This window comes from Bos indicus x Bos taurus, chromosome X (assembly GCF_003369695.1).
Source record: "Bos indicus x Bos taurus breed Angus x Brahman F1 hybrid chromosome X, Bos_hybrid_MaternalHap_v2.0, whole genome shotgun sequence".
Classification (NCBI taxonomy): domain Eukaryota; kingdom Metazoa; phylum Chordata; class Mammalia; order Artiodactyla; family Bovidae; genus Bos; species Bos indicus x Bos taurus.
The window spans coordinates 11,188,230-11,196,817 of record NC_040105.1 but is presented as its reverse complement, the minus strand read 5'-3'; positions in this window follow the sequence as shown (position 1 = coordinate 11,196,817).

The window sequence follows — 8,588 nt, the reverse complement described above, 5'->3', positions numbered from 1 at the left end:
ATTCTGAGGTCTCTAGCCATGCCTTCAAGTCACTGGCTGCCCACCGGTCCCGCTGGAATGACAGGGATCTCCACACTCTCTGGGACCTCCTCTGGTCCGTTCTGATTCAGCTCTTCATTCACCTTGCAACACTGGCTACAGAGCTTTGAGCCTCCGTTTTTGCTAAGTTCCTTGGTGGGTGGTTCTGAGAAGTTTTCTTGGTCAGCTTTGCCTGAAGGTGATATTCACTCTCGCACTTGCCCTGGCCACCTGGAGAAAACAAGAGAGGGGTAGAGAATGCATTGGTTTGGGGAAGAGGGTGAAGGTGGACAGGAACGACAGCTTCAGGAGAAAGGTGTGGCAGAGAAGGGTTATGTGCCAGGCAAGGCCAGGGCAGGGGTCTGATGGGTGGGGTCAATGGGAAGAGGAGTTTGGGTGGCCTCAGCTGACCTTGACATTTTTTTGGGCCTCAGTTGAGAGGAGTCTTCATCCTTTTGTCCCGGGTAACAGGAGGCAGGTGTTTCCTAACTACTCTGGAGCCTTGGGCTTCCCAGTCCGCTTAGTCATTTTGAGGCCTCCCAGTGGTCTGCTCCAGAGCCCCTGAGCACCGCTATATATACCCCTCCCCAGGGAGACACACCCTCATGCTTTATGAGGTCAGCAAGTCTCCTGCCCAGCCAATGGTGGCCCTGGGTGGGCCTTGACATCACAAAGCCCCATCCTGACACCTCTAGCGGGGATGGGAGCAATTCAGATGTTTCGGTTGAAATGAGGCATTTGTAATTCCCCTAAAGAGCCTCCAAACTCCCTGCCAGCCTCATCTCTCTAAGTCAACTCTGATGGGTCACATGCAGGAGGAGTGTGTCTCCTCCAAACCTTGTCTATTCTATCTATTTATGACTGTAAAAGTAAAGGAATTAAAAAAAAAATCTGAAAAGATACAGCTAAGCAGCCCCAGTGAACATAAGTTTATTTTCTTTGTTCCATAGTCTCAAAATAACTGACAATTAAGGTATGAATTTTCATTTGAAAACCTATTTTTCAAATTCTGCAAGATACTTTGTGTTCAAATATAAGACATTTTGTTCTTTGCAAGCTAAAAAAAGTTTGTACCTTGCAGTGAATACTTGTTTCACTGATTTAGACCTAAATAAAAGCGCATCTGTGTGCATTACCTTTGACAATTTTTGTTGTATCACCGTGTATTTAGAATCAACTGTTTGAATGTGGGGTGCGTATTAGTACATCCCTCGGGACTGCAGGCTGTGCAGGAAGTGATCTCAAGGCTTGCAAACCATTAAGGATGCTCTGGGGAAGGGAGCAGTTGGTAACCATGGCAGCTGTGTTTGTGACAATTGTTGAACAGGGTCTTCTCTAATGAACTCCCTCATAGAAGACAATGAATTGTTAAAGATAAGTACTAAGACTGTGGCCGTATGAATTTATATATATATATATATATATTTATAATACATACACATGACACACTTGTGTGCGTTTATATATATGTACACTAAAACTTTATACCTGTGAATAATATTAAAATATTAAAACCTGACATATATGACAACCAACTTTTCAAACTTAAAACCAACACAATTTGGTTTTGCAGAGGAAGACGTATGTATTACTGACATTATTTTAGAATACTGGAGTATGAGATGGTAATCAAACAGAACCAGCGTTTACTTGGGTTTATTCTTGTAATAAAAGTCTTCGTGGGCAATGCCCCCAGTATTGCCTGCACGGGAGGTGGAGGTGGGCTACTCCCCCTGCTCCACCTTGGGAAGCCCATTGCTCCATTCTAAAGGCCTTTGGTCCAAAGAAGACATACAGATGGATAACAAACACATGAAAAGATGCTGAACATCACTCATTATCAGAGGAAAGCAAATCAAAACCACAATGAGGTACCATCTCACGCCGGTCAGGATGGCTGCTATCCAAACATCTACAAGCAATAAATGCTTGAGAAAAGGAACCCTCTTACTCTGTGTGGGGAATGCAAACTAGTACAGCCACTATGGAGAACAGTGTGGAGATTCCTTAAAAAACTGGAACTGGAACTGCCATAGGACCCAGCAATCCACTGCTGGGCATACACAATCGAAGAAGAAACCAGAATTGAAAGAGACAAACGTGACCCCTTTGTTCATCCACAGCACGTTTCCAATAGGCAGGACATGGAAGCAACCTAGATGTCCATCAGCAGGCGAACGGACAAGAAAGCACTGGTGCATATACACAATGGAATATTACTCAGCCATTCAAAAGAATACACTTGAATCCGTTCTAATTGAGGTGGATGAAACTGGAAGCCTATTATACAGAGTGAAATAAGTCAGAAAGAAAACACCAATACAGAATACTAACGCATATATATGGAATTTAGAAAGATGGTAATGATAACCCTGTATGCGGAGACCATTAAAGAGACACAGATGTACAGAACAGTCTTTTGGACTCTGGGGAGAAGGCGAGGGTGGATGGTCTGAGAGAATAGGTTTTAAACATGTATATTATCGTAAGTGAATCAGATCGCCAGTCCAGTGTTCGATGCATGAGACAGGGTGCTCGGGGCTGGTTGCCACTGGGATGACCCAGAGGAATGGGGAGGGAGGGGAGGGTGGGAGGGGGGTTTAGGATGGGGAAGACGTGTACACCCGTGATGGATTCATGTCAAGTATGGCAAAACCACTACAGCATTGTAAAGTAATTAGCCTCCAATGAAAATAAATGCATTAAAAAAAATAAACTACATTCCTTTGCTAAAAATGGCCTAATCAATGTTGGCTTTGTGATGTCCAAAAACACCATGCTTTCCTTCCTTTCTTCCCTCCTTCCTCCCCCCTCTTCCTTTCCTTTTCTTTCTTATTATACAACTGTTAACGTTTGCTTTCCATTTATAGTTAATACAGAGTACTGGCACTCTTTCCCCACGTTGTACAATACATCCTTGAGCTCATCTTACACCTAACACGGTGTGCCTCCCACTCCCCCACCTCTGTATAGCCCTTCCCTCATCCCCTCCCCGCTGGTAACCAGTAGATTGTTCTCTGTATTTGTGAGCCTCCATTTTTGTTATATTCTCTACTTGGTGGTGTTTTTAGATTCTATAAGTGATATCATACAGTATTTGTCTATCTCTGTCTGAGTTATTTTACTTCATAGTATACCTTCCATGTTGCTGCAAATGTCAATATTCCATTCCTTTTATGGGGCAACTTCCTTCTATGCCTTTTTAGCAAATGGCACTGCCACCGCACGCATGACATGGCTCCCCGGCTCAGTTTCCATCTCTGCACGCACGCAGAAAAACACCAAGTCCTCTTCCTCTTCTCCCATGGGAAGTGTATCTTTGAAGCTGAGTCTGGAACCAGTTCTTTCCCCCCCTACTTTCTGGCAAACTGGACCTTCTGGGCCCATCTCCAACCCCACAGGACCCATCTCTCTCCCTCTTCACACATTTGTCCCTGCCCTGCCCTCTCTGCCCGCACTCTCAGAGAACTCAGAGACAAACATAATTTCACATCAGGTTGATTTTATTTTCTTTTCATTCTTAATGTATGGAGTTGGTATAATAGTCACGTCTGTACTGTTGGCCAGTACTCAGCGGCAAGACCCCCGAAGAATTCTGAGGTCTCTAGCCATGCCTTCAAGTCACTGGCTGCCCACCGGTCCCGCTGGAATGACAGGGATCTCCACACTCTCTGGGACCTCCTCTGGTCCGTTCTGATTCAGCTCTTCATTCACCTTGCAACACTGGCTACAGAGCTTTGAGCCTCCGTTTTTCTAAGGTTCCTTGTGGTGGGTGGTTTCTGAGAAGTTTTCTTGGTCAGCTTTGCCCGAAGGTGATTATTCACTCTCGCACTTGCCCTGGCCACCTGGAGAAAACAAGAGAGGGGTAGAGAATGGCATTGGTTTGGGGAAGAGGGTGAAGGTGGACAGGAACGACAGCTTCAGGAGAAGGGGTGTGGGCAGAGAAGGGTTATGTGCCAGGCAAGGCCAGGGCAGGGGGTCTTATGGGGTGGGGTCAATGGGAAGAGGAGTTTGGGTGGCCTCAGCTGACCTTGACATTTTTTGGGGGCCTCAGTTGAGAGGAGGTCTTCATCCTTTTGTCCCGGGTAACAGGAGGCAGGTGTTTCCTAACTACTCTGGAGCCTTGGGGCTTCCCAGTCCGCTTAGTCATTTTGAGGCCTCCCAGTGGTCTGCTCCAGAGCCCCTGAGCACCGCTATATATACCCCTCCCCAGGGAGACACACCCTCATGCTTTATGAGGTCAGCAAGTCTCCTGCCCAGCCAATGGTGGCCCTGGGTGGGCCTTGACATCACAAAGCCCCATCCTGACACCTCTAGCGGGGGATGGGGAGCAATTCAGATGTTTCGGTTGGAGAAATGAGGCATTTGTAATTCCCCTAAAGAGGCCTCCAAACTCCCTGCCAGCCTCATCTCTCTAAGTCAACTCTGATGGGTCACATGGCAGGGAGAGTGTGTCTCCTCCAAACCTTGTCTATTCTATCTATTTATGACTGTAAAAGTGTAAAGGAAATTAAAAAAAAAAATCTGAAAAGATACAGCTTAAGCAGCCCCAGTGAACATAAGTTTATTTTCTTTGTTCCATAGTCTCAAAATAACTGACAATTAAGTATGAATTTCATTTAAAACCTATTTTTCAAATTCTGCAAGATACTTTGTGTTCAAATATAAGACGATTTTGTTCTTTGCAAGCTCAAAAAAGTTTGTACCTTGCAGTGAATACTTTGTTTCACTGATTTAGACCTAAATAAAAGCGCATCGTGTGCATTACCTTGACAATTTTTGTGGTATCACTGTGTATTTAGAATCAACTGTTTGAATGTGGGGTGCGTATTAGTACATTCCCTCGGGGACTGCAGGCTGTGCAGGAAGTGATCTCAAGGCCTTGCAAACCATTAAGGATGCTCTGGGGAAGGGAGCAGTGGTAACCATGGCAGCCTGTGTTGGTGACAATTGTTGAACAGGGTCTTCTCTTAATGAACTCCCTCATAGAAGACAATGAATTGTTAAAGATAAGTACTAAGACTGTGGCCGTATGAATTTATATATGCATACACATGCACACACTTGTGTGCATTTATATATATGTACACTAAAACTTTATACCTTGTGAATAATATGTAAAATATTAAAACCTGACATATATGACAACCAACTTTTCAAACTTAAACCAACACAATTTGGTTTTGCAGAGGAAAAGTATTTAATTACTGACATTATTTTAGAATACTGGAGTATGGAGATGGTAATCAAAACAGAACCAGCGTTTACTTGGGTTTATTCTTGTAATAAAAGTCTTCGTGGGCAATGCCCCCCAGTATTGCCTGCACGGGAGGTGGGAGGTGGGCTACTGCCCCTGCTCCACCTGTGGGAGCCCATTGCTCCATTCTAAAGGCCTTTGGTCCAAAGAAGACATACAGATGGATAACAAACACATGAAAAGATGGTGAACATCACTCATTATCAGAGAAATGCAAATCAAAACCACAATGAGGTACCATCTCACGCCGGTCAGGATGGCTGCTATCCAAACATCTACAGGCAATAAATGCTTGAGAAAAGGGAACCCTCTTACTCTGTTGTGGGGAATGCAAACTAGTACAGCCACTATGGAGAACAGTGTGGAGATCCCTTAAAAAACTGGAACTGGAACTGCCATAGGACCCAGCAATCTCACTGCTGGGCAAACACATTGAAGAAACCAGAATTGAAAGAGACAACGTGCACCCCTTTGTTCATCACAGCACTGTTTCCAATAGGCAGGACATGGAAGCAACCTAGATGTCCATCAGCAGGCAAACGGACAAGAAAGCACTGGTGCATATACACAATGGACTATTACTCAGCCATTAAAAAGAACACCCTTGAATCCGTTCTAATGAGGTGGATGAAACTGGAGCCTATTATACAGAGTGAAATAAGTCAGAAAGAAAAACACCAATACAGAATACTAACGCATATATATGGAATTTAGAAAGATGGTAATGATAACCCTGTATGCGAGACCATTAAAGAGACACAGATGTACAGAACGGTCTTTTGGACTCTGTGGGAGGAGGCGAGGGTGGGATGATCTGAGAGAATAGGTTTTAAACATGTATATTATCGTAAGTGAATCAGATCGCCAGTCCAGGTTCGATGCATGAGACAGGGTGCTCGGGGCTGGTGCACTGGGATGACCCAGAGGAATGGGATGGGGAGGGAGGTGGGAGGGGGGTTTAGGATGGGGAAGACGTGTACACCCGTGATGGATTCATGTCAAGTATGGCAAAAACCACTACAGCATTGTAAAGTAATTAGCCTCCAATGAAAATAAATGAATTAAAAAAAATAAACTACATTCCTTTGCTAAAAATGGCCTAATCAATGTTGGCTTTGTGATGTCCAAAAACACCATGCTTTCCTTCCTTTCTTCCCTCCTTCCTCCCCCCTCTTCGTTTCCTTTTCTTTCTTACTATACAACTGTTAACGTTTGCTTTCCATTTATAGTTATTACAGAGTACTGGCACTCTTCCCCACGTTGTACAATACATCCTTGAGCTCATCTTACACCTAACACGGTGTGCCTCCCACTCCCCCACCTCTGTATAGCCCTTCCCTCATCCCCTCCCCGCTGGTAACCAGTAGATTGTTCTCTGTATTTGTGAGCCTCCATTTTTGTTATATTCTCTACTTGGTGGTGTTTTTGGATTCTATAAGTGATATCATACAGTATTTGTCTATCTCTGTCTGAGTTATTTTACTTCATAGTATACCTTCCATGTTGCTGCAAATGTCAATATTCCATTCCTTTTATGGGGCAACTTCCTTCTATGCCTTTTTAGCGAATGGCACTGCCACCGCACACATGACACGGCTCCCCGGCTCAGTTTCCATCTCTGCACGCACGCAGAAAAACACCAAGTCCTCTTCCTCTTCTCCCATGGGAAGTGTATCTTTGAAGCTGAGTCTGGAACCAGTTCTTCCCCCCCTACTTTCTGGCAAACTGGACCTTCTGGGCCCATCTCCAACCCCACAGGACCCATCTCTCTCCCTCTTCACACATTTATCCCTGCCCTGCCCTCTCTGCCCCCACTCTCAGAGAACTCAGAGACAAACATAATTTCACATCAGGTTGATTTTATTTTCATTCTTAATGTATGGAGTTGGTATAATAGTCACGTCTGTACTGTTGGCCAGTACTCAGCGGCAAGACCCCCGAAGAATTCTGAGGTCTCTAGCCATGCCTTCAAGTCACTGGCTGCCCACTGGTCCCGCTGGAATGACAGGGATCTCCACACTCTCTGGGACCTCCTCTGGTCCGTTCTGATTCAGCTCTTCATTCACCTTGCAACACTGGCTACAGAGCTTTGAGCCTCCGTTTTTGCTAAGGTTCCTTGTGGTGGGTGGTTTCTGAGAAGTTTTCTTGGTCAGCTTTGCCTGAAGGTGATTATTCACTCTCGCACTTGCCCTGGCCACCTGGAGAAAACAAGAGAGGGGTAGAGAATGGCATTGGTTTGGGGAAGAGGGTGAAGGTGGACAGGAACGACAGCTTCAGGAGAAGGGGTGTGGGCAGAGAAGGGTTATGTGCCAGGCAAGGCCAGGGCAGGGGGTCTGATGGGGTGGGGTCAATGGGAAGAGGAGTTTAGGTGGCCTCAGCTGAACTTGACATTTTTTGGGGGCCTCAGTTGAGAGGAGGTCTTCATCCTTTTGTCCCGGGTAACAGGAGGCAGGTGTTTCCTAACTACTCTGGAGCCTTGGGGCTTTCCCAGTCTGCTTAGTCATTTTGAGGCCTCCCAGTGGTCTGCTCCAGAGCCCCTGAGCACCGCTATATATACCCCTCCCCAAGGAGACACACCCTCATGCTTTATGAGGTCAGCAAGTCTCCTGCCCAGCCAATGGTGGCCCTGGGTGGGCCTTGACATCACAAAGCCCCATCCTGACACCTCTAGCGGAGGATGGGGAGCAAATTAAGATGTTTCGGTGGGAGAAATGAGGCATTTGTAATTCCCCTAAAGAGGCCTCCAAACTCCCTGCCAGCCTCATCTCTCTAAGTCAACTCTGATGGGTCACATGGCAGGGAGAGTGTGTCTCCTCCAAACCTTGTCTATTCTATCTATTTATGACTGTAAAAGTGTAACGGAAATAAAGAAAAAAAATCTGAAAAAGATACAGCTTAAGCAGCCCCAGTGAACATAAGTTTATTTTCTTTGTTCCATAGTCTCAAAATAACTGACAATTAAGTATGAATTTCATTTAAAACCTACTTTTAAAATTCTGCAAGATACTTTGTGTTCAAATATAAGACGATTTTGTTCTTTGCAAGCTCAAAAAAGTTTGTACCCTGCAGTGAATACTTTGTTTCACTGATTTAGACCTAAATAAAAGCGCATCGTGTGCATTACCTTGACAATTTTTGTGGTATCACCATGTATTTAGAATCAACTGTTTGAATGTGGGGTGCGTATTAGTACATTCCCTCGGGGACTGCAGGCTGTGCAGGAAGTGATCTCAAGGCCTTGCAAACCATTAAGGATGCTCTGGGGAAGGGAGCAGTGGTAACCATGGCAGCCTGTGTTGGTGACAATTGTTGA